The sequence below is a fragment of the Artibeus jamaicensis genome, unplaced genomic scaffold, assembly GCF_021234435.1.
Source record: "Artibeus jamaicensis isolate MK-2021 breed Jamaican fruit bat unplaced genomic scaffold, CSHL_Jam_final contig_866, whole genome shotgun sequence".
NCBI lineage: Eukaryota > Metazoa > Chordata > Mammalia > Chiroptera > Phyllostomidae > Artibeus > Artibeus jamaicensis.
The window spans coordinates 294691-319256 of NW_026521994.1; the positions used below are offsets into that span (position 1 = coordinate 294691).

The 24566-nt window shown below is 41.1% G+C and overlaps 1 protein-coding gene and 1 pseudogene across 1 annotated transcript in view; one reads left to right on the plus strand and one right to left on the minus strand.

Moving 5' to 3' along the window:
* The window catches only part of LOC119054461 (cytochrome P450 4A11), a 64561-nt gene that overhangs the window by 26843 nt on the left and 13152 nt on the right, over positions 1–24566 (minus strand). The window lies entirely within an intron of this gene.
* Positions 23693–24094, plus strand: LOC119039833 (60S ribosomal protein L34-like; annotated as a pseudogene).

The following is a 24566-nucleotide window of genomic DNA, read 5'->3' on the forward strand; positions in this document are numbered from 1 at the left end:
GGGAGTGGGAGGAGATAGGGGGTTCCCTGGGCCTTCCTGGGCAGGCCGAGGGACTCGGGGCATGGCTGGTAATGTTGGGTTTCTGAGTGGCCTGGCCATCTGTCACCATTATAGATACAGCAAACAGAATCTGGACAAGATAGTAATCTGGGCCCATGAGTTCCCCTACACCCACCAACCCTGGTATGGACAGTTCCTTGCCTTCCTGAACATCTATAAGTCTGATTTTCCCAAGCCATGTACAGCTGAGGGGTGAGCATTCTTAGGAGTAAGCTGGTCCTCTAGAGAAGAAAGGGCTCAGAGCACCATGTCAGGAGGGGTCCTGGGCTTGCACTGTAAATATGAGTAGATGATGCCCAGACCCCATTTATCAGTAAGTCTCATCTGGGAATCCCACAGTCCATGCTTGACTCAATGTTTTCTTCCTTGTGAAGAAGTGAAGGCCCCAAATGTGCATGAGGTTTTCCTCCAGTAAATTGGTAAGTGGGCACCTTCCTCTCCTCACCTTCTCATTTCAACCTTGGGTGCTGGAAATCCTTTTCAGCCCTGTTCTACTCAGTTTTTCCATTAACTGCACTGCCTGACATCCACGTGCCTCTCCTAAGCTTAGCTGTTTTGAGGGGAGATAACTGATGAGGCAGGAGAGCTGCTTGCTGGGTCAATGAGCAACCCCTTCCAGGTGTGTATTTTTTCCCTCCACAGGCATATATTCTACTGCTTCTGTTTTTCTGATAGGACCCTGACAAAACAAACATGCAAACAAAATATAACCAGAGACAATGAAATTAAGAACAATTTGACAGCAACCAGAGGGAAAGTAGGAGGTGATATTGGGGAAAACGGTTTTCAGGAACAACTACAAAGGACACATGGACAAAACCAAGGTGGGGGGGTTGGAAGTAAGGGAGGGAGGTAGGTTTGTCTGGGTTGGGAGGGGAATGGTGAGGGGTAAATGCAGACAACTGTAATTGAACAACAATAAAATAAAGTTTAAAAAAAAGAAAGGAAAAGAGTACTTTACCTAGTTGCTTTCTCTTTTCCAAACCAAAGGTAAGAGTCTGAAATTCCTGCAAGGGGAGAATTCCTGAGCATTTTACCATCATTATGAAATCTATGTGGGTGTTTTTCTTCAAATGATAATTATAGTGTGTACATCTGTACATTTTCTGAATTGTGTTTTTAATTAAATGAATCCTTAAAATATAGCCACAGCAGTAGTTATAGAAAATACTAAGGAGAAGCTGTAGACAAAAATTAATATAATTCAGACCCTGTTCTTTTTCAAAGGAAAATATAAAATATATAAGTATATATATGAAAAAACAAAAGAGAACAAACTGACAGTAACCAAAGGGGAGGTGGGAGGGGATAATGGGGGCAAAGGGGAAGGGTATTCAGGAACATCTATAAAGGACACAAGGACAAAACCAAGGGGAGGTGGGATTGGTGGAATGGGGGGACAAGTGTGGATAGCGGGGTGAGGGGAGTGGTGGTGGTAAAATGGAGACAACTGTACTTGAACAACAAAAAAAGGGGGGGGGAAGAAAACAAAAAAGAAATTGACATTCACATAGCTGTTTACGCATTCAGTTTATTAAATATTGGTGTCTTTGGGCTGGTTTGTGGGTTTGGAGGGTGGTTGATAGAGAGTTCAGATAATGATTGCAGAGCTGTATCTCTTCCAGAATTTCACAACTCAAGGGCATGTACCTAGGAGAAAAGACCTTCTCCTTCCAGGATTTATGATTCAGGTTTAGCTATCACCTAATCTTCCCAGGTTCATCTTCATGTAGTCAGGCTCAAGTGTGACCCTGTTCCCCATAAGCAGGGAGGGCAGGTGTTGTGGGAAATGAAGCGACCAAACACTGAGGGATTTTGGAGTACGAGGTTTATTCCTTTTACATGCATGGGCTCAGAGGAGTCAGCCTCCAAATTCTGAGCAATGAACAAAGGATTCTTGGGGAATATATAGATTAGGGGTCTTCCTATCTATGTGGCAAAAGCAAGATACAGAAGCAGAATGAGGTAATTAGTCCTGTCTAGGGGCAGAGGCAGGGCTCAAGGACACAGGAGCAGAATGCGATAATTTAGTTCTATTTACGGGGCAGGGTTCAAAGGCTCCCATTATTCAGTTTTTCAAAGTTTCCCATATCACAGGCACAGGGGAACTTCTCTACTCTTTTCTCAAGCTGTTGTTGCTCCTTGTACTTTTGGAACTGTTTAGAACTCTTTCTGATGAGCTAGGCTCTGATCTGGATTCTTGCTCTCTTATCAAGGCTTGGTTTAAGGAAGAAAGGAAGAGCAAAGGCAAAGGCCATGAAGTATGGTGTTTAGGGAATGGTGACAAGTTCAGTGTAGATGAGAAGGAAAATGAAAGGTGAATGGTGGAAGACAAAAATGAAAGTAAAGGGAGGTTTTTAAACTTCTAGTGACCAATGCAGTCCATAATGAGCAAGAGGATGTTTTAAGCCAGTACCTATTTAAACCCATGGTGGTTTTGAAGCAAGTTATTGACATTATCCCACAGGCTACCTAGTGAGATTTTTTGGTGTCAGAGTGACTAGCTAGAAGGTGTGACTCATAACTGTGGCAGCAGCATGACTTAGGAGAAGGGATCAGATGTGAAATAGGTTTCAAAGTTAGAGTTAGTAGTTTGATAGGAAGAACAAGAAGAGTAACGAGAGACTTCCGCCAAGATGGAGGCATACATGGGAACACTTTGCATCCTCGCACAACCAAATCTAAAAACAATAAAGTTTTAACAACAATAAACATAACCAAAGCACACAGAAAATCGAATACGGAGTCTGGAAACAACAGACCACTCAGCTAAACCAGTGAGAGGGGCGAAATCATCAGTGAAGCAGATTGGGCAAGATCCCCCAACCCGGGCAGTGCACAGGCAGCCGAGGGCATGGATCCCAGGTGCCGGCTAGCTACGGGCAGACACAGGGAAGAGGCGCGGCTGGCTGTTTGTAGTCGGTCGCGCATTTGCATGCGGATAAACCAGTGAAGAGGCGAGAATTGAGACCACGCAGCGCTGGGTGGCGGGCTCACACCTTTACACTCAGATAAACAGGCAGGGGCGAGTGGTGAGGCAGACTGGGCAAGTGGAGAAGACCACCATTGCTCCCTCTCTGACCCCACCCCCACACACAGCATCACAAACCTGTGTGTGACCTGGGTGGCCCCGCCCTGGTGAACGCCTAAGGTGCCTCTCCTCATACGTAACAGGCACGAACAGATCAAAACATGGCTCAAAAACAACTCAGAGCCCCAGAGCCAATAAATCTAAGTGATGAAGAAATAGCCAAACTTTCAGATGCACAGTTCAACACACTGGTGATCAGGATCCTCACAGAACTGGTTGAATTTAGTCACAAATTAGAGGAACATATGAAGGCTAAACTAATTGAAATGAATGGAAATGCACAGGAAACCAATAGTAATGGAAAGGAAACTGGGACTCAAATCAATCGAGTGGACCAGAAAGAGGAAAGAAATGACCAAACAGAAAAGGATGAAGAATCAAGAATTCAAAAAAATGAGGAGAGGCTTAGGAACCTCCAGGACATCTTTAAACGTTCCAACATCCAAATTATAGGGGTACTAGAAGGGGAAGAGGAACAGTCACGAGTGGAACACTTATTTGAACAAATAATAAAGGAGAATTTCCCCAAGCTGGCAAAGGAAATAGGCTTCCGGGAAATCCAGGAAGCTCAGAGAGTCCCAAAGAAGTTGGACCCAAGAAGGAACACACCAAGGCACATCATCATTACATTAGCCAAAATTAAAATGAAAGAGAGAATCCTAGAAGCAGCAAGAGATAAGGGGACAGTCACCTACAAAGGAGTGCCCATCAGACTGTCAGCTGATTTCTCAAAAGAGACCTTACAGGCAAGAAGGGGCTGGAAAGAAGTATTCCAAGTCATGAAAACCAAAGGCCTACATCCAAGATTGCTCCATCCAGCAAAGTTTTCATTTAGAATGGAAGGACAGATAAAGTGCTTCTCAGATAAGATCAAATTCAAGGAGTTCATCATCACCAAGCCCTTACTATATGAATTGTTAAAGGGACTTACCTAAGAAAAAGAAGATCAAAAAGATGAACAGTGAAAGGACAGCAAACTGACAGTTATTAACAACCACACCTAAAACAAAAGTAAATTAAGAGGACAGCTAGATCAGGAGCAGAGCCATAGAAATGAAGATCTCAAGGAGGGTTAGCAACAGGGGAGTGGGAGAAGGAGAAGGGGGGAGAAGGTACAGAAAATAAGTAGCATAGACAGTAGATAGAAAATAGATAGGGCAGGGTAAGAATAGTAGGGGAAATATAGAATCTAAAGCACTTGAGAAACGTGTTCATGAACTAAAGGGGGGAATGGTGGGGGAGGGGTATGCAGGGTGGAGGGGAATGGAGGAGGGGCAATATAACAACTGTAATGGCATAATCAATTAAAAAAAGAATGTTTAAAAACAACCTGTCAACACTTCAGAGAAGTTACCAGTAACCCCTCAGGGACCATAGTGTCAGTTAAACCCACTGGGCACCACTAGACTCATTAAAATGTCTGAGTCAGACCCTGGGCAGAGCCTAAGTGTCTTTAAAAAATATCAAGTTCTTCATAGGAAGTATCCATAATGGGGTGGGACAAGGGAAGAACAATGCATTCTGAACCCCCAAAATAAACAGAATTGACTTAGGAATTTCCAACCGGAATTTAAAATGTGGGCTAATGACAGGACTTTGGAACATGCGAGTTCCATGTGTCTATTCCACCCTGGAATGTGGAAGGTTGAGGTCTACTTTTATCATAACACCCTAACATCTGCACTGGCCCTTGATCCACACCCTGATCATGACTTCTTCATCTGGGCCCAGATATCAATACCCCTTGGGTTTCTTCAGCTGGGTCTCTCTGACTTGTGTAACTTAGCCCCTATCCCAGACATTGGATTTTTTCTGGTTTCTCAGCTTGGTTCATTTCAGACCAGCTGGTCATCTCTTCTCCACTCTTTCCTTTCCTACATACTCCTTTTTTTTTGGCAGCTCCCTCATGCCATACAACCAGTTCTGAGAAAATTCTGGCCAGAAAGGACTGGCACAAATGTGAAACAATACTGTTGACCTTAAACAAATAGGAAGCCAGGTATTTCTCCAGGAAAATTAGTTTATTCAGGAACAGCAGAGGATCTCAATTTTGGACATGTGGCCTACTTTTGAACAACACACAAGTCCTGGAAACTAAACTTTTTCAAAGAAAAGAGAAAGTCAGGAGAACCATTAGAAACACAGAGTTCTTGTTGGGCTCCAGAATCCATGTACTGCATAGAACTCCCTCTTCTAGCCTCCTGAGTTCATTTTATGTGAGGAGTTTGTTTACGTATTTTTACAATATGCATGCCAGTTCTTTTGTAATGACTGCCAAGAGCCCAAGCTGAGACCAGGGACATGGATTTAGTCTCAGTTTCCTGTTTGGCTCACTATGGGAGCTCTCTGTATCTCCATGTCCTTATCTGTGAAATAAATCTGTTGCCCTACATTTCAGAATCGTCAGTAGGATCAAGCAAAGTACTATTTCTGAAAGTGGTATATTCCTGCCAGATCCTATTATTTCCACTTCCATGTGTTCCAGGTATGTGTTATTCATTTTTTAAAATATTTTTTTATTTTTCATAAAAATTGATCTGCCTTTTGACCCAGCAATTCCACTGCTAGGATTATACCCCAAGAATCCTAAAACATCAATTTCAAAGAACCTATGCACCACAATGTTCATAGCAGCACAATTTACAATAGCAAGAGTTGGAAGCAACCTAGGTGCCCATCAGTAAATGAATGGATCCAAAAATTGTGGTACATATACACCATGGAATTTTATGCAGCAGAGAGAAAGAAAGAGCTACTACCTTTTGCAACAACATGGATGGAACTGGAAAGCATTATGCTGAGTGAAATAGGCCAGGCATTGAAGGACAAATACCATATGATCTCACCTTTGACAGGAAGCTAAAGAATAAAACAAACAAGCAAACAGAATAAAAACAAAGATGCTGAAATAGAGAACAAGTGGGCAGCGACCAGAGGGGAGAGGGAAGGGAACTTAAGGGAAAAAAGGGGGAGGGATTTTGAGGAACAAGTATGAAAGACACAGAGATGAGGACTGGGGGGGGAAATGGGAGGGAGGGGGGAGACCGGGTGGGGGGGTGGGGTGGGACGGGAGAAATAGATTAAAAAAAATGTACCTGAAAAGTAACTAAATAAAATTTAATATAAAAAATAAAAAATAAATAAATATTTTTTTATTTTTCATACAACATTATGTTAATTTCAGCTGTACAATACAGTGATCAGACATTTATATAACTTAATAAAGGAGATGCTGGGAAGATGGCGACGGAGTAAGATGGAGCTGATACTAGCTCCTGTACTCATGGGTGAAAATCCTGGCAGATCTATAGAGAAACAGTACAATAAACCATCAGTTACCCAGCATTTATGAAATTAAAAGACCAGAGATTGTGACCGACACTGAAACGCCAGACGGCGGCAGAGTCAGCTACTAGAGCAGGGTCTCACGCGGCCCCTGTGCTGCCGCCAGAGCAACAGGCCTGGGAGCTGGGGAGTCAGGTACGGAAGCCAGACACTCCAAGCCCCTGTGACGGTCCTGGGAGACAGAGGAGTCAGGACCTGGAGCGGGGACATTCTCGGCCCTTGTGCTGATGCCATAGCTACCGGCCTGGGCAACGGAAGGGTCAGTTGCAGGAGCTGGAACACCAAAGGCCCCTGTGACGCCACCATAGAGACAGGCCTGGGCCCTGAGGAGCCAGCTACGGGAGCTGGGAAGTTCTCAGATCCTGTGCTGCTGCCATAGTGACGCGACTGGACGTTGGGGAGTCAGGTACGGAAGCCGGAAGCCAGGACTCTCCAAACCCCTGTGATGGCCCTGGGCCGCAGAGAGAGCCAGATACAGGAGCCCGGACATTCCCAGACTCTGTGCCACTGCCGTAGTAACGGGCCTGGGTGCTTGAGGAGGCGGCTACTAGAGCCGGGATATTCAGCAGTGGTAGGCGACCAACGCAAGGACCAGCGTGAGGACCAGCGTGAGTGTAGGTGGAGATGAAGAACATCAAGAAACTTCAAGGAGTCTGCACCATTGAACTTCACAAGGATCATACCACAGAAGTTTACACCATAAAACCAGGGTTTCAGAACAGATCAATTTTAGAAGCAGAGACTAACAAGAAGAGTCTCAAACAATGGGAAGACAAAGAAACAATCCCCAAATGAAAGAAAAAGCAGAAACTTCAGAAAGAATGTTAGATGAAATAGAGGCTGATCAACTATCAGACAGTGAATTCAAAGCACTGGTTATTACGAAGTTCAAAGAGCTCACAGTGAACTACCAGAAACTACAGGGGAACTATAATGATCTCTCTGCAAACTACAGCAACATCAAAAAGGAAATGGAAACTATAAGCAAGAGACAAGAGGAAATGAAGAATACAATTTCCGAATTGAAGAACACAGTAGAAAGTTTCCAAAGTAGGATAGATGAAGCGGAGGATAGGATTAGTGAGTTGGAGGACAAGGTAGAAAGCATCTCACAGAAAGAACAAGAAAATGAAAAGAGGCTCAGAAAGAATGAAGAGGGATTAAGAGAAATGCAAGACAATATGAAACGTAATAATATCCGAATAATAGGAATACCAGAAGGAGAAGAAGAAGAACAAGAACAAGGGATAGAAAACGTATTTGAACAAGTAATGAGAGAAAATTTCCCTAATTTGATAAGAGAAAAAGTCTCACAAATGCAGGAATCACAGAGTCCCAACCAAGAGGAACCAAGGGGGCCCACTTCAAGACACATCATCATGAAAATGGCAAAATTCCAAGACAAAGAGAGAATCTTAAAGGCAGCAAGGGAGAAACAGAAAGTAACATACAAGGGAGTCCCAATAAAGTTAGCTACTGACTTCTCAATGGAAACACTTCAAGCAAGAAGAGAATGGCAAGAAATATTCCAAGTAATGAGAACCAGAGGCCTACAACCAAGGCTACTTTACCCAGCAAGGCTCCCAATCAAGATAGATGGCCAAATAAAGAGCTTCCAAGACAAAAGAAGCCTAAAAGAATATGCCTCCACCAAACCAGCTCTACAAAAAATACTAAAAGGACAGATTTAAGGGAAGGAAGGATAAGAGGGAGACAGAGAGGAACACAGGTACAAAAATGGCAATGAATAAGTACCTATCAGTAATAACCTTAAACGTAAATGGATTAAATGCTCCAATCAAAAGACACAGAATAGCTCAATGGATAAGAAAGCATGACCCACACATATGCTGCCTACAAGAGACTCACCTCAGGACAAAAGACCATCACAGACTAAAAGTGAAAGGCTGGAAACAAGTTTTCCAAGCAAACGGACAAGAAAAAAAAGCTGGGGTAGCAATTCTCATATCAGACAAAATACACTTCAAAAAAAAGTCCATAAAGAGAGACCCAGAAGGTCACTTCATTATACTCAAGGGAAGAATCCACCAAGAAGACATTAACATTGTAAACATATATGCACCAAACATAGGGGCACCCAAATATATCAAGAAAATCTTAGAGGACTTCAAGAAAGATATTGACAACAACACAATTATAGTAGGGGATTTGAACACCCCACTATCAAAAATGGACAGATCTTCCAAACAAATTATCAACAAAGATATTGTGGCATTAAACAACACCCTAGATGAAATGGACTTAACTGATATATATAGAGCCCTTCATCCCAAAGAAGCTAAATACACATTCTTTTCACATGCACATGGAACATTTTCAAAGATAGACCATATGATAGGACACAAAACGAGCCTCAAAAAATTCAAGAAAATTGAAATCATACCAAGCATCTTCTCTGACCACAAGGGACTGAAATTAGAAACCGACCCCAAAGAAAAAAACCCAAAGCACCCCAAAACATGGAGACTGAATGGTATGCTATTAAACAACAAATGGGTCAAGAATGAAATTAGGGAAGAAATCAAACACTTTCTGGAAACAAGTGAAAATGATCTCACAACAACCCAAAACTTATGGGACACAGCGAAGGCAGTCCTGAGAGGGAAGTTTATAGCAATACAGGCCTACCTAAAGAAAATAGAAACATTTCAAAGAAACAACCTAACCCTACGCCTGCAAGAACTCGAGGAACAACAACAAAGACAGCCCAGAGCAAGCAGAAGGAAGGAAATAACCAAGATTAGAGCAGAGTTAAATGACATAGAAACCAAAAGCACAATTTTAAGGATCAATGAATCCAGGAGTTGGTTCTTTGAGAAGATAAACAAAATAGACAAGCCTTAAAGTAGGCTCATCAAGAAAAGAAGAGAGAGGACACAAATAAACACAATCAGAAATGAAAAAGGAGAGATTACAACTGATACCACAGAAATAGAAGGGATTGTAAGAAATTACTAAGAAGAACTGTATGCCAAGAAATTTGAAAACCTAGGGGAAATGGACACATTTCTAGAAAAATACAATCTTCCAAAACTCAATGAAAAAGAAGCAGAAAATCTAAATACACCAATAACAGCAAAAGAAATTGAAGCAGTAATCAAAAAACTTCCATCACACAAAAGCCCCAGACCAGATGGGTTCACAGGAGAATTCTACAAAGCATTTAAGGAAGAGCTAACCCCTATTCTCCACAGACTATTCCAAAAAATCCAGAAGGATGGAAAACTCCCAAATTCTTTTTATGAAGCCAGCATCATCTTAATTCCAAAACCAGATAGAGACACAACAAAGAAAGAAAACTTCAGGCCAATATCGCTGATGAACATAGATGCTAAAATCCTCAACAAAATATTGGCAAATCGCATCCAACAATATATCAAAAAGATCATACACCATGATCAAGTGGGATTCATCCCAGGGATGCAGGGATGGTTCAATATTCACAAATCAGTAAATGTAATACATCACATAAACAAAAGCAAAGACAAAAACCACATGATCATATCAATAGACATGGAAGAAGCTTTTGATAAGGTACAACACCCATTTATGATAAAAACACTCAGCAAAGTGGGAATACAGGGAGAATTCCTCAATATAATAAAGGCCATATATGAGAGACTTACAGCCAATATCATACTCAGTGGAAAAAACTAAAAGCTTTTCCACTAAGATCAGGAACAAGACAAGGTTGTCCACTTTCACCACTTCTATTCAATATAGTATTGGAAGTTTTAGCCACAGCAATCAGGCAAGAAAAGGAAATAAAAGGCATCCAAATAGGAAAGGAGGAAGCAAAACTGTCACTGTTTGCAGATGACATGATAGTGTACATGGAAAATCCTATAGACTCTACCCAAAAACTGCTCAAACTAATTAATGAGTTTGGCAAAACAGCTGGTTACAAAGTCAATATCCAGAAATCAAAGGCATTTTTGTATACCAACAGTGAATCAGCAGAAGCAGAAATAAAGAAAAAAATCCCATTTGGTATAGCAAAAAGAAAAATAAAATATCTGGGAAGAAACCTAACTAAGGAGGTAAAAGACCTGTATGCAGAAAACTACACAGCCCTGAAGAACGAAATCAAGGAAGACACAAACAAATGGAAACATATATCGTGTTCATGGATTGGAAGAATTAACATCATCAAAATGTCCATACTACCCAAAGCAATATACAGATTCAATGCAATACCTAATAAAGTACCAATGGCATATTTCACAGACATAGAACAAACACTTCGAAAATTTATATGGAACCATAAACGAGCCCAAATAGCAGCTGCTCTTTTGAGAAAGAAGAACAAAGTAGGGGGGATCACAATACCTGATATCAAACTGTATTACAAGGCCACTGTAATCAAAACAGCCTGGTACTCGCATAAAAACAGGCACATAGACCAATGGAACAGAACAGAGAGCCCAGAAATCAACCCAACTCTCTACAGTCAATTAATATTCGACAAAGGGGGCAGTAACATAAAATGGAGTAAAGATAGCCTCTTCAACAAATGCTGTTGGGAGAACTGGACAGCTACATGCAAAAAAATGAAACTTGAGCACAGACTTACACCATACACCAAAATAAATTCAAGGTGGATAAAAGACTTAAATGTAAGTTGTGACACCATTAAAGTCCTAGAGGAGAACATTGGCAAGAAAATCTCAGATATTTCACACAGCAACTTCTTTACTGATATGTCCCCTAGAGCAAGGAATGTAAAGGAAAGAATAAACAAATGGGATCTCATCAAAATAAAAAGCTTCTGCATGGCTAAAGAAAACAGTATTAAATTAGCAAGACAACCAACTGTATGGGAAAACATATTTGCCAATGATACCTCAGACAAAGGTTTAATCTCCAAAATATACAAAGAACTTACATGACTCCACTCTAAGAAGACACCCAACCCAATTAAAAAATGTGAAAAGGACTTGAACAAACACTTCTCCAAGGAGAGCATACAGAACATTCAGAGACACATGAAGAGATGCTCAATATCGTTAGCTATCAGAGAGATGCAAATTAAAACCACAGTGAGATACCACTTTACACCAGTCAGGATGGCTATCATAAATAAAGCAACAAACAACAAATGTTGGAGAGGTTGTGGAGAAAAGGGGTCCTTAGTTCACTGTTGGTGGGATTGCAGACTGGTACAACCATTATGGAAAACAGTATGGAATTTTCTCAGAAAAATAAAAATCGACCTGCCTTTTGACCCAGCAATTCCACTACTGGGATTATATCCTAAGAATCCTAAAACATCAGTATCAAAGAACCTATGCACCACAATGTTCATAGCAGCACAATTTACAATAGCCAAGAGGTGGAAGCAACCTAGGTGTCCATCAATAAATGAATGGATCCAAAAATTGTGGTACATATACACAATACAATTCTATGCTGCAGAGAGAAAGGAGCTACTACCTTTTGCAACAACATGGATGGAACTGGAAAGCATTATGCTGAGTGAAATAGGCCAGGTGCTGAAAGACAAATACCGTATGATCTCACCTTTAACAGGAAGCTAAACAACAAAACAAACAAGCAAGCAGAAAAAAAGAAAAGACACTGAAATAGAGAACAAGGGGATAGTGACCAGAGGGGAGAAGGAAGGGAAGTTAAGGGGAAAAAGGGGGAGGGATTTGGAGGAACAAATAGGAAGGACACAGGGACGAGAACTAAGGGGGGTGGAAATGGGAGGGAGGTGGGGAGCAAGGGGTGGGGGAGGCTGGGATGGGAAAAATAGGCAAAAAACGGTACTTGAAAAATAACTAAATAAAATTTTAAAAATTAAAAAAAAAACCTTAATAAGGGATCATCCCAATAAATCTAGTACTTATCTGACACCATACATACTTACTAAGATATTATTGACTATATTCTCTGTGCTGTAGTGTACATCCCCATGCCTATTTTGTCACTACCACTTTGTACTTTTTAATCCTTCAGCTTCTTCTTCCAGCCCCCATCCTCTTCCCATCTTGCAACTATCAAAATGTTCTCTGTATCTCTGAGTCTATTTGTGTTCTGTTGTTCATTTATTTTGTGTTCTATGTTCCAAACAGAAATGAAGTCAGGTGGCATTTTCCTTTTTGTATCTGACTTATGTCACTCCATACAGTAACTTCTAGGTCCATCCATGTTGTTGTAAATGGCAATATTTCTTTTTTTAATGACTGAGTCATATTATACTGTATATAGGCACCACTTATTCTTTATCCATTAATCTATTAATAGACACGTTGCTTCCATACCTTGGCTGTTTTATTGTTTTTCTTTTTAAATTATATTTTATTGAATATGATAAAAGGTTGTCTTAATTTTCCCCACTTAACCCCACTCCCCCCAGTACCCTATACTCCCTCAGGCAATCCTCCCACCATTTTTCATGTCTTTGGAGTATGTGTACATGTTCTTGGGCTACTCCATTTCCTGTACTGTAGTTTATATCCCCATGGCTATTCTGTAATTCCCTATTGTACTTAGTCCCCTCCCCTGTTCACCCATTTCCCCACACCCCCATCCCATCTAGCAACCAACAAAATGCTCTCTGTATTGATGATTCTGTCTCTGTCTTCTTGTTGGCTTAGTTTGATTATTAGATTAAGTTGTTGATATATATGTATTTTTTGTCATTTTCTTTTTCATAGTTTTGATTTTTCCTTAAATCAGTCCTTTTAACATTCTATATACTAGTGGTTTGGTGGCGATGAACTCCTTTAGTTTTTTTCTTGTCTGGGAAGCTCTTTATCTGCCTGTCAATTCTAAATGAGCTTTACTTGGTAGAGCAATCTTGGCTGTAAGTCTCTGCATTTCATGACTTTGAATATTTCTTGCCAATCCCTTCTAGCCTGCAAAGTTTCTTTTGAGAAATCAGCTGACAGTCTTATGGAAACTCCCCTTCAGGTAAATAACTTACCCTCTCTTGCTGCTTTTTAGATTCTTTATCTTGAACCTTTGGTATTTTAATTATGATGCATCTTAGAGTGGGACTCTTTACATCCATCTTGTTTGGGATTCTCTGTGCTTTATGGACTTGCATGTCTATTTCCTTCACCAAATTAGAGAGGTTTTTTTCCCATTACTTTTTCAAGTAGATTTCCAATTTCTTGCTCTTTCTCTTCTTCTGGCATCCCTGAGGTGTGAATTTTGGACCTTTTGAAGTTGTTCCAAAGGCTGCCTATATTCTCCTCATTTTTTGAATACTCTTTTCTTCTTGTTCTGATTAGTTGTTTTCAATTCCTTATGTTCCAAATCATTGATTTGATTCTCAGCTTCATCTACTCCATAGTTGTTTCTCTGAAAATTGTTCTTTATTTCAATGAGCATACCCTTTGATTCTGAATGGATGTTTTTTTAAGCTGTTGAGGTCCTCACTAAATTCCTTGAGCATTTTTATAACCAGTGTTTTGAATTCTATATCTGATAGATTGCTTATCTCCATTTCATTTAGCTCTTTTTCTGGAGTTTTGATCTGTCTTTCATTTGGGCCATATAGTTTTATCTTTTTCTTTTGGCAGCCTTCTTGTGTTGTTTCTATGTATTAGGTAGAGCTGCTATGACTCTGCGTCTTGGTAGTGTGGCCTAATGTAGTAGGTGTCCTGTAGGGTCCAGTGGCACAGCCTCCCCTATCACCCAAGCTGGGTATTTAAGGTGTGCCCTTAGTGTGGGCTGAGTACACCTTACTCTTGTAGTTGAGACTTGGCTATTGTTGGCAGGTCAATGGGAGGGGTTTACTCAGGCCAGTAAGCTGTAAGGATTGGCAGTGACCACTTATCACCAACCTCCATCCTATGTAGAGGATCAGTTATGCAGGAGCTGGGTGTTGGTGCTTCCACATGGTCTGTAGTTGTCCACTGGGTGTGTGGGCCCTGGAGTTTCCTGGTGCAGGCCATAGTTAGCCCCCATCTGTATTTTGTATGGGGCCACCATGCCTGAGCTATAAAGCAATCTGAGATGGGGGTGACTTATGCTGGGATTGGAGAATCCAAAGCAAAGCCAAGCTGTGAATCTAGACTGACTGCTGTTAAAGTTGGGCCTGGGGTTCAATGAAGCCAATTGCTTGTTTGAGAGAATTTAGGAAGTTATGAAGCGTGAATCAAGACAAGTCATTCATATTGAAAAGCAGCTTGGATGGGCCTGTAAGTTGGGTGGGGTGGAGTCTCTGGGGATTTCCGAGGCAGGTCAAAAAGTGTTATTGGGCTGATGGAGTTTCAGATATGGCAGCAGCTTGCTGGCTCTGTGGCTCTGTGGGAGGGGGCATCTAGAAAATGGACAAGGGCCTCATCTTGACTTGATGCTAGACACTTCAGTTTCTCCCAGTATGCCACTAGTACTTTTCAGGCTGCCACCTCAGGGCTTGAGCTCAGAGGTAGTGAGCCTGAGTAGGTTAGTCCATGTGTGAGTTCTTTAAGAGGAACTCCTTGGATCTCCGGCAGTTTTTTCCACCGACTCACTCCCCACTGGTTTTTGCAGCCAGAAGTTGTGGGGACTTATCTTCTTGGCACTGCAACCCTGAGCTGGAGGGCCTGGTGTAGGACTGGGACTCCTCACTCCCAAGATATACCTCCTAAATTTTATTCATCACATGTGGGTGAGGGACAAGCCCTTTCCACATCTGCGCCCTTCCTACCAGTGTGGATGGATGTGGTTTTTTTAATTCCATAGTTTTCAGACTCCCATTCAACTCGAGTTCTGACAGTTCTGAGTAATGATTGTTCCATATTTTAGTTGTAATTTTGATGTGGTTGTGCAAAAAGCAAGCCATATCTGCCTATGTCACCATGTTCACTGGAAGTCTCTTGGTTATTTTGAATAGTGCTATAATAAGTATATCAATGCTTATGTCTTTTTAATTTAGTTTTTTTGGTTTCTTTAGAAAATACTCAGAAGTAGAATTGCTGGATCCTTTTTATCTCTTGATATTTGCTTAGTTTTAAATTATGTTTTATCTGGCACAAGTATTGCTATCCTGGCTTTTCTTTTGTTCCCATATTCATAAAATATTTTTTCCATCCCTTTACTTTCAGTCTGCATGTGTCTTTCAATCTGAACTGAGTATCTTGCCAATGCCATATGTAAAGGTCTTGTGACCCTTCAGCAACCATATGCCTTTTTTAAAAAAATTTAAATTTTATTTTTTCCCATTATCACTTCTGTATGTCTTTTGATTAGAACACTTCATCCTTTTGTATTTAAACTAATTGTTCATAGATATGTATTTTTACCCTTTTATTATTCATATTTTTAATCTTTCTTCTTTTTCTTTTTTAATTTTATTATGTCATTACATTTGTTCTATTTTCCCCTCCATTCCCCTCCACCCTGCACACCCCTCCCCCACCATTCCCCCCTTTAGTTCATGAACACGTGTCTCAAGTTATTTAGATTCTATATTTCCTCTAGTATTCTTACCCTCCCCCTATCTATTTTTATCTACTGTCTATGCTACTTATTTTCTGTACCTTCTCGCCCCTTCTCCTTCTCCCACTCCCCTGTTGCTAAACCGCCCTGTGATCTTCATTTCTATGGTTCACCCCTAATCTAGCTGTCCTCATAATTTACTTTTTTTAAAAATTTTTTATTGATTATGCCATTACATTTGTTCTATTTCCACCTCTCCATTCCCCTCCACCCTGCATATCCCGCTCCCATAACTCCCCTCTTTAGTTCATGAACACGTGTCTCAAGTTCTTTAGATTCTATATTTCCCCTACTATTCTTACCCTCCCCCTATCTATTTTCTATCTACTGTCTATGCTACTTATTTTCTGTACCTTCTCCCCCCTTCTTCTCCTCCCACTCCCCTGTTGCTAACCCTCCTTGAGATCTTCATTTCTATGTTTCCACTCCTGATCTAGCTGTCCTTTTAGTTTGCTTTTGTTTTAGGTGTGGTTCTTAATAACTGTGAGTTTGCTGTCCTTTCACTGTTCATATTTTTTATTTTCTTTTTCTTAGGTAAGTCCCTTTAACATTTCATATAATAAGGGCTTGGTGATGATGAACTCCTTGAATTTGCTCTTATCTGAGAAGCACTTTATCTGTCCTTCTAAAAACTTTGCTGGATAGAGCAATCTTGGTTGTAGGTCTTTGGTTTTCATGACTTGGAATACTTCTTTCCAGCCCCTTCTTGCCTGTAAGGTCTCTTTTGAGAAATCAGCTGACAGTCTGATGGGAACTCCTTTGTAGGTGACTGTCCCCTTAGCTCTTGCTGCTTCTAGGATTCTCTCCTTCATTTTAATCTTGGCTGATATAATTATGATGTGCCTTGGTGTGTTCCTTCTTGGGTCCAACTTCTTTGGGACTCTCTGAGCTTCCTGGATTTCCTGGAAGTCTATTTCCTTTGCCAGAATGGGGAAGCTCTCTTTTATTATTTGTTCAAATAAGGTTTCCACTTGTGACTGTTCCTCTTCCCCTTCTAGTACCCCTATAATTTGGATGTTGGAACGTTTAAAGATGTCCTGGAGGTTCCTAAGCCTCTCCTCATTTTTTTGAATTCTTGATTCTTCATCCTTTTCTGTTTGGTCATTTCTTTCCTCTTTCTGGTCCACTCGATTGATTTGAGTCCCAGTTTCCTTTCCATTACTATTGGTTTCCTGTGCATTTCCATTCATTTCAATTAGTTTAGCCTTCATATGTTCCTCTAATTTGTGACTAAATTCAACCAGTTCTGTGAGGATCCTGATCACCAGTGTGTTGAACTGTGCATCTGAAAGTTTGGCTATTTCTTCATCACTTAGATTTATTGGCTCTGGGGCTCTGAGTTGTTTTTGAGCCATGTTTTGATCTGTTCGTGCCTGTTACGTATGAGGAGAGGCACCTTAGGCGTTCACCAGGGCGGGGCCACCCAGGTCACACACAGGTTTGTGATGCTGTGTGTGGGGGTGGGGTCAGAGAGGGAGCAATGGTGGTCTTCTCCACTTGCCCAGTCTGCCTCACCACTCGCCCCTGCCTGTTTATCTGAGTGTAAAGGTGTGAGCCCGCTACCCAGCGCTGCGTGGTCTCAATTCTCGCCTCTTCACTGGTTTATCTGCACGCAAATGCGTGACCGACTACAAACAGCCAGCTGTGCCTCTTCCCTGTGTCTGCCCGTAGCTAGCCGGCACCTGGGATCCATGCCCTTGGCTGCCCGTGCACTGCCCGGGTTGGGGGATCTTGCCCAACCTGCTCCACTGCTGGCTTCACCCCTCTCACCAGTTTAGCTGAGTGGTTTATTGTTTTTGGACTCTGTATTGTCTATTTTCTGTGTGGTTTGGTTGCATTTATTATTGTTAAAACTTTGTTGTTTTTAGATCTGGTTGTGCGAGGACGCAAAGTGTTTCCACCTACACCTCTATCTTGGCAGAAGTCCTCTTCTTTTTCTTAAAGAAGACCTTGTAACATTACTTGTAATACAGATTTAGTGATGATGAATGCTTTTAGCTTTTTCTTGTCTGGGAAACTCTTTGTTCTGTGATTATAAATGATAGCTGTGCTTGGTAATGTTGGTTATATGCCCTTGCTCTACATTACATTGTATTTTTTGTGCTAGTCATTTCTAACTGCAAAGTTTCTGTTGAAAATTAGCTCACAGTCTTGTGGGAGGTACGTCATAGGTGACTAACTGCTGTTCTCTAGCTGCTTTCAAGAATTTCTCTTTGTCTTTAACCTTTGGCATTTTAATTATGATGTGTTTTGGTGTGAACATTCTTGGGTTCATCTTGTCTGGAAATCTCTTCATGTCCTTGGCTGTATGTCTATTTTCTTCACCAGGTTAAGGAAAATTTCCATCATCATGTTTCAAAGAGGTTTTCAATGCCTTGCTTTCTCTATTCTCTTTCTAGTACACCATGATGGGAATGTTGGTATGCTTGAAGTTTCCCCAGAGACTCCTTAAACAGTTGTCATTTCTTTGTTTTCTTTTTTTCTGTTTGAATTGGCTATTTTCTGCTTCCTTATCTTCTAAATCACTGTCTTGATCCTCTGCTTTGTTTCCTTGACTGTTGATTCCTGTAATGTATTCTTCACTTCAGTTAGTATATTCTTAATTTCTGAATGCACTATGTCTTCTATCTTCATTTTTATGTTTTCTATCTTTTTGTTGAAGTTTTCACTAAGTTTATGTTCTCTTCCTCTAAGTTTATTGAGCATCTCTATGACCATTGTTTTGAACTTTGCATCTGGTAGATTACTGATGCGGTCACTGGCTCTCAGTGTCCACAGCATTATGGATGAGATTAGATAAATTCACACAAACTACTGAGTCCTATGGAGGAAAAGAGATGGCATGACTACTCTCTCAAGGGGAGAGCATCTCGGAGCAGCTTGGCCACTCTCTCAAAACGAGAGTGCCCTGACCCTTGCCTTGACAGGCTTTTATTGGTTTTCTAATAGCATACAACAAAGAAGGTTTTTGTTATACTTAGGTTTGCTTTAGATAATTACTTTTTACAGATAGCAATGGAAGGGATGTTCCTTACAAATTAACAAGGAAGAAATATTGCAAATGCAAGGGAATGATAAGAGTAACAGGTCCGGTTACACTTTAATCCTTGGGAGAATTAGCACAAACTTCAGGAAGTTACTTTAAAGATATGCAGCAAACCTTTTCTGCCTGAACTCAGGGTGAGAAACTTTTAGTAAGAGCAAGTCACAAGGCAGGCTAGGTATAATGCAGGCCTGATTTCCCATGGGAGAACTTCTTCATGGGTGTGGTCCTGTGTGCTAACTTGTTCCCCACTGGTTTTCCACATGGGTGCTGAGCTACATTGCCATGCCTTGCAAAGGGATTCTCTACAGATTACTGTATCCCTCTGTTTAGTTCTTTTCTAAAGTTGTTCTGTTCTTTCACTTGTGACATGTTTCTTTTTTTAAATATTTTATTTATTTATCTTTTAGAGAGGAAGGGAAGAAGAGAAGGAGAGAAATATCAATGTATGGTTGCCTCTCATGAGTCCCCTGCTGGGAACTGGCCTGCAACCTAGGCATGTGACCTGACTGGGAATCGAACTGTGATCGTGTGGTTCACAGGCCCGCGCTCAATCCACTGAGCTACACCAGCCAGGGCTACTTGTGACATGTTTCTTTGTCTCCATTTTTTGTGCCTCCCTGTGTTTGTTTGTATATATTTGGTAAGGTAGAGTTGCTTTAGGTAGAGTTGGTATGTCTTTTGGTTTTAGTAGCATGGCCTAATGTAGCAGGTGTTCTGTAGGACCTAGTGATACAGTTTCACTGGTTACATGAGCTGGGCACTCCAGGTTCACATTTGTATAATCTGTGTGCACCTACTTGTTATAGTTGAGACTTAATTGCTGTTGGCAGATTAATGGAAGGAATTTTTGCCCAAGCTGACCAGCTTCAAGTACTGGCCAAGATCAAAGTGGAGGATCTGCTGTGCAGTGCTAATACCTAGAAAAGGACTTGCTTCAGAAGTGCTCTGGATCCCAATGAGTCTACCCCTTGAGTGTGTCACTTGTGAAGGTCATTGGTGATGCTCAGGTGTGGTGTGAAGTTTTCCATTGTGTGTGCTGCCTCAGGAGTCTCCCAAAAGTTGTAGGCCAAGGTCAGCAACTGCCTGTGTACTGCCCAGAGCAACCAGGCATGAACTACAGAGTGATGAGCTGTTGGCCACTGCTTATGCTGGACTTGGAGGTGCCCAGGAGAGGCCAATCTTGGAATCAAGGCCAACTTCCAATAGCCTGATGCATGGGGCCACATAGAAAAATGTACAGGTCACACCAAGGCCAGATGCTTCTTTTATGGGGTGTGTGACCTTTGAGAAATTTTAGGAAAGTCCACAGCTTGAGGCAAGACATTATATATATATGAAAAGCTACTGGTAAGCCCTCAAGTTGACATAGTGAGGTCTCAGGGTGTTACTGAGGTGAGGTGAACAGTGTTAGCCAGGTTGATGGATACTCAGATGTGGCACCTATCTGCTGGTCCTGTCAATGTGGGGACTAAGCAAAGAAATAGTGACCTCTGCCAGAACTTCTATCTGGGAGAAAACTGTGCCTCCAGCTTATGCCCTGGAGCCAGATCATGCAGTTTCCTCCCCATATATAGCTAAAGCCTTTCAAACTGCTGCACCACCCTGGAGCTCAGAGCAAGTGAGTTCGAGTTAAGTCCATGCATGGGCCCTTTAAGTGGAACTGCCTAAGACTACATCGGCCCACCATCTCACTCAGCCACTACCCTCACTCATTTTCACAGTAAAAAGTTATGGGGGATTCTCTTCCCAGCACTGCACACCTGGACTGGGGCCTGGTGTGGAGCTGGGACCCTTTGTTCCTCATGGGGGACCTCCTCAGCCAAGATATCCATTCCAACTTTTTAACACCACAGGTGGGTGTGAGACCAGCTCATTCTGCATCTCTGCCCTCATACCAGTCTGCATGTGGCTTCTTATGTATATCTGGAGTCACGAGACTCCTGTTCAGCTAGAATTTGACAGTTCTGAATGACAGTTCTTCTGTAGTTTAACTGTAATTTTCTTGTGGTCATGGAAAGGTATGAGAAGCATTTTACCTACTTGGTCATTTTGACCAGATACCCACCAGGTATGGATTTTTTAAAAAATGATTGCAAGAGCCTGAAAGTCCACTTGTTCCCAAAGTAAGTCACTTTGTCTAAAACAAAAAGCAGTTAAAGCCTTTACTTGATCTTGTTTCCTAACTCATTTCTGTACATTTGAACATCTTTCTTTCTGTCAAAAAAATTTTGACTATGTTTTTCAGTTCTTGTGCAGCACATGAAATAATTTCAAGCTTTCAGCTTCATTTTGGGGGAAAGGCGACCTTGTCATTTTCTCAATGGTGGTTTGTTGTAGCTGGTTCATTCAGAGTTTTGGAAGATGTAGGGATTAAGGCATTTAAGAAAAGACTTGAACTGAACTTCATCATTCACTTAATATGCACTCACATGGTGGGAAATATGTGGTAGATACTAAGCTGCGCGACAGTGTCTCTAGCTCTTTGCATATATGCTTTTTTGATGAAATATAGTTTTTTAGTATACATATTATTTGTTTAATGTACATTTGTTTGTGGGTGAAGGGGTGAATGATATACCCCTCATTTCAGTTCCCTGAGTCTCCCTGGCTGGAGCACTTGTTTCTCTGATAATGACGATATTGAAAAACATGTGTGCACTCACTGCTTCAGCACAGTACTCAGTGTTATGCATTTTTTCCAAGCACTATATTTATTTTTTAAATATATTTTATTGATTATGCCATTACAGTTGTCCTATTCTCCCCTTTATTCCTCCCCACCCTGCACACCCCCTCTCCTCATTCCCCCCCATTAGTTTATGTTCATGTGTCATAAGTTCTTTAGCTTCTACATTCCCCATACTCTTCTTGCCCTCCACCCTATTTTTTACCTACCGTCTATGCTACTTATTCTCTGTACCTTCTCCCCCCTTCTCCTCCTCCCACTGCCCTGTTGCTAATCCTCCATGTGATCTCCATTTCTACGGTTCCACTCCAGATCTAGCTGTCTGCTTAGTTTGCTTTTGTTTTAAGTGTGGTTGTTAATAATTGTGTTTGCTGTCCTTTCACTGTTTGCATTTTTTACTCCTTTTTTCTTAGATAAGTTCTTCTAACATTTCATATAAGGGCGTGGTGTAGATGAACTCCTTGAACTTGACCTTATTTGAAAAGCACTTTATCTGCCCTTCCATTCTAAATAAAAGCTTTGCTGGATAGAGCAATCTTAGATGTAGGTCCTTGCCTTTCATGAGTTGGAATACTTCTTTCCAGCCCTTTCTCACCTGTAAGGTGTCTTTTGAGAAATCCACTGACAGTCTGATGGGAACTCCTTTGTCAGTAATTGTGTCCTTATCTCTTGTTGCTTCTAGGATTCTCTCCTTCATTTTTATTTTGGGTAATGCAATTATGATGTGCCTTGGTGTGTTCCTCCTTGGGTCCACCTTCTCTGGGACTCTTTGAGCTTCCAGGACTTCCTGGAAGTCTATTTCCTTTGCCAAATTGGGGAAGTTCTCCTTCATTATTTGTTCAGATAAGTTTTCCACTTGTTGCTCTTCCTTGTCCCCTTCTGGTACCCTGATAATTCAGATGTTGGAATGTTAAAAGATGTCCTGGAGGTTCCTAAGCCTCTCCTCATTTTTTTTGAATTCTTGTTTCTTCATTCTTGTCTTGTTTCTTTCTTCCTTCTAGTGCACTTCATTGATTTGAGTCCCAGTTTTCTTTCCATCGCTATTGGTTCCCTGTGCATTTTCCTTCTTTTCACTTAGTGTAGCCTTCATTTTTTCATTTAATTTGTCACTAAAATTAACCAGTTTTGTAAGCATCCTGATCACCAGTGTTTTGAACTGTGCATCTGATAGGTTAGCTATCTCTTTGTTGCTTAGAAGTATTGGCTCTGGGGCTTTGAGCTGTTCTTCTACATGAGCCATAAGGTTTTGGTCTGTTTGCGCTGGTTATGTATGAGTGGCGGAGCCTTAGGTGTTCACCTGGGCAGGGCAACCCAGTTGCTGGGTTGTGGTGCTGTATGTGGGGGCAGGGTCAGAGAGGGAGCTATGGTGTTTGTTCCTCTCTCTCGGATTTCAGTCCCCTCCGCTCCTTCCCACAAGCCAGCACCTTTTCAATTGGTACTTTTAGGGTTTATTTTCCATGGCTGGGGCCCTGGGTTGCCTGGTCTGTCTTGCTGCCCATTTTTGCCTAGTTTATCTGAAGGCAAATGTGTGACTGTTGTCGGCCCCACGCCACCTGTGCTCCTGGGTCTGGCAGCCACTGCCTTTTCCTGGCACTACCCCTCTCTGCCGGCCACTGACTCCACCCCTCTTACTGGTCTGGTTGAATGGTTGTTGGACTTCTCTACAGTTCAATTTTCTATCTGTTTTGGTTGTGTTTTTGTTTCTAAATATTTGTTGTCCTTAAGTATGGTTGTATGAGGAGGCACAATGTTTCCACCTACACCACTATCTTGGCCAGCCATTTTGTTTTGATAATCCCCATTGTTGTTGCTGTAGTAAAATATCTTTCTTCACAGTAAAAATTAAAAAATTTGAAGTAACATGACCATGATTAATAGAGGTATGCTATTAACCATGGAAATAAAAGCAACTGAGAATGGAATAATTATAACTTGGCTAATATGAAATCACAAAGAGGAATATATTATGTTTATTAAAAATTTTAAAATATGGCTTCTGGGAACAGTGTCATCAGGTATTCACAATGGTCCAGCATTTGACATACCGTCGGAGGCTGTCCTACAATACAGCCTCCAACAAAACGAGGCTGTCCTGAACCCCTGGCAATAGAATTGTTTACCTTTATACCAAAAAGGTTGGCAAAGCACCAAAATCTGCATGTGGCATGTGCCCAGGCCAACTTCATGGAGTTCGTGCTGTGAGACCTAAAGTTCTCATGAGGTCATCCAAAACAAAAAAAACATGTCAGCAGAGCCTATGGTGGATCCATGTGTGCTAAATGTGTCCGTGACAGGATCAAGCATGCTTTCCTTATTGAGGAGCAGAAAATTGTTGTGAAAGTATTGAAGGCACAAGCACAGAGTCAGAAAGCTAAATAAAAAAATGAAGCTTTTTTGAGTAATAAAAATAATTAAAAGGTTAAAAAAAATTTTTTAAATATGCTTGTGAATATGGAGCATTTCCTTTTCTTTATTTTGTCAAGTTTTACCTTAATGTTTTAAGGACCCATATTTGTTTACATAGGGTTTGGGTTTATCAGAATGGATACCATTTTATTATTAAATTTATGTGGTATGTGCATTTAGAAAAATAATTTCTTTTGTTGTCCATCAAGAAGTTTGGGTCCTGTTTTACAAAAATGTTGGAACTTAGGTATATTTTTTAAAATTTTGAGTAATGTCCAGAATTTGTTTTAGCTGGAATAGGTAACTCTGCTCTAAGCTCCAGAAGTTTAAGTATTTTGAAAAAATATGAATAGTGGTCATGTGAAAAAAACACTTAGAAATAGATGATCTAAATTTGGTAACAGTGAACACTTCAAAATGTATAATTCAGGCTTATTTTTCTTTTGCATTTCTTCAGGGAATGATGTTAATATTTAGTC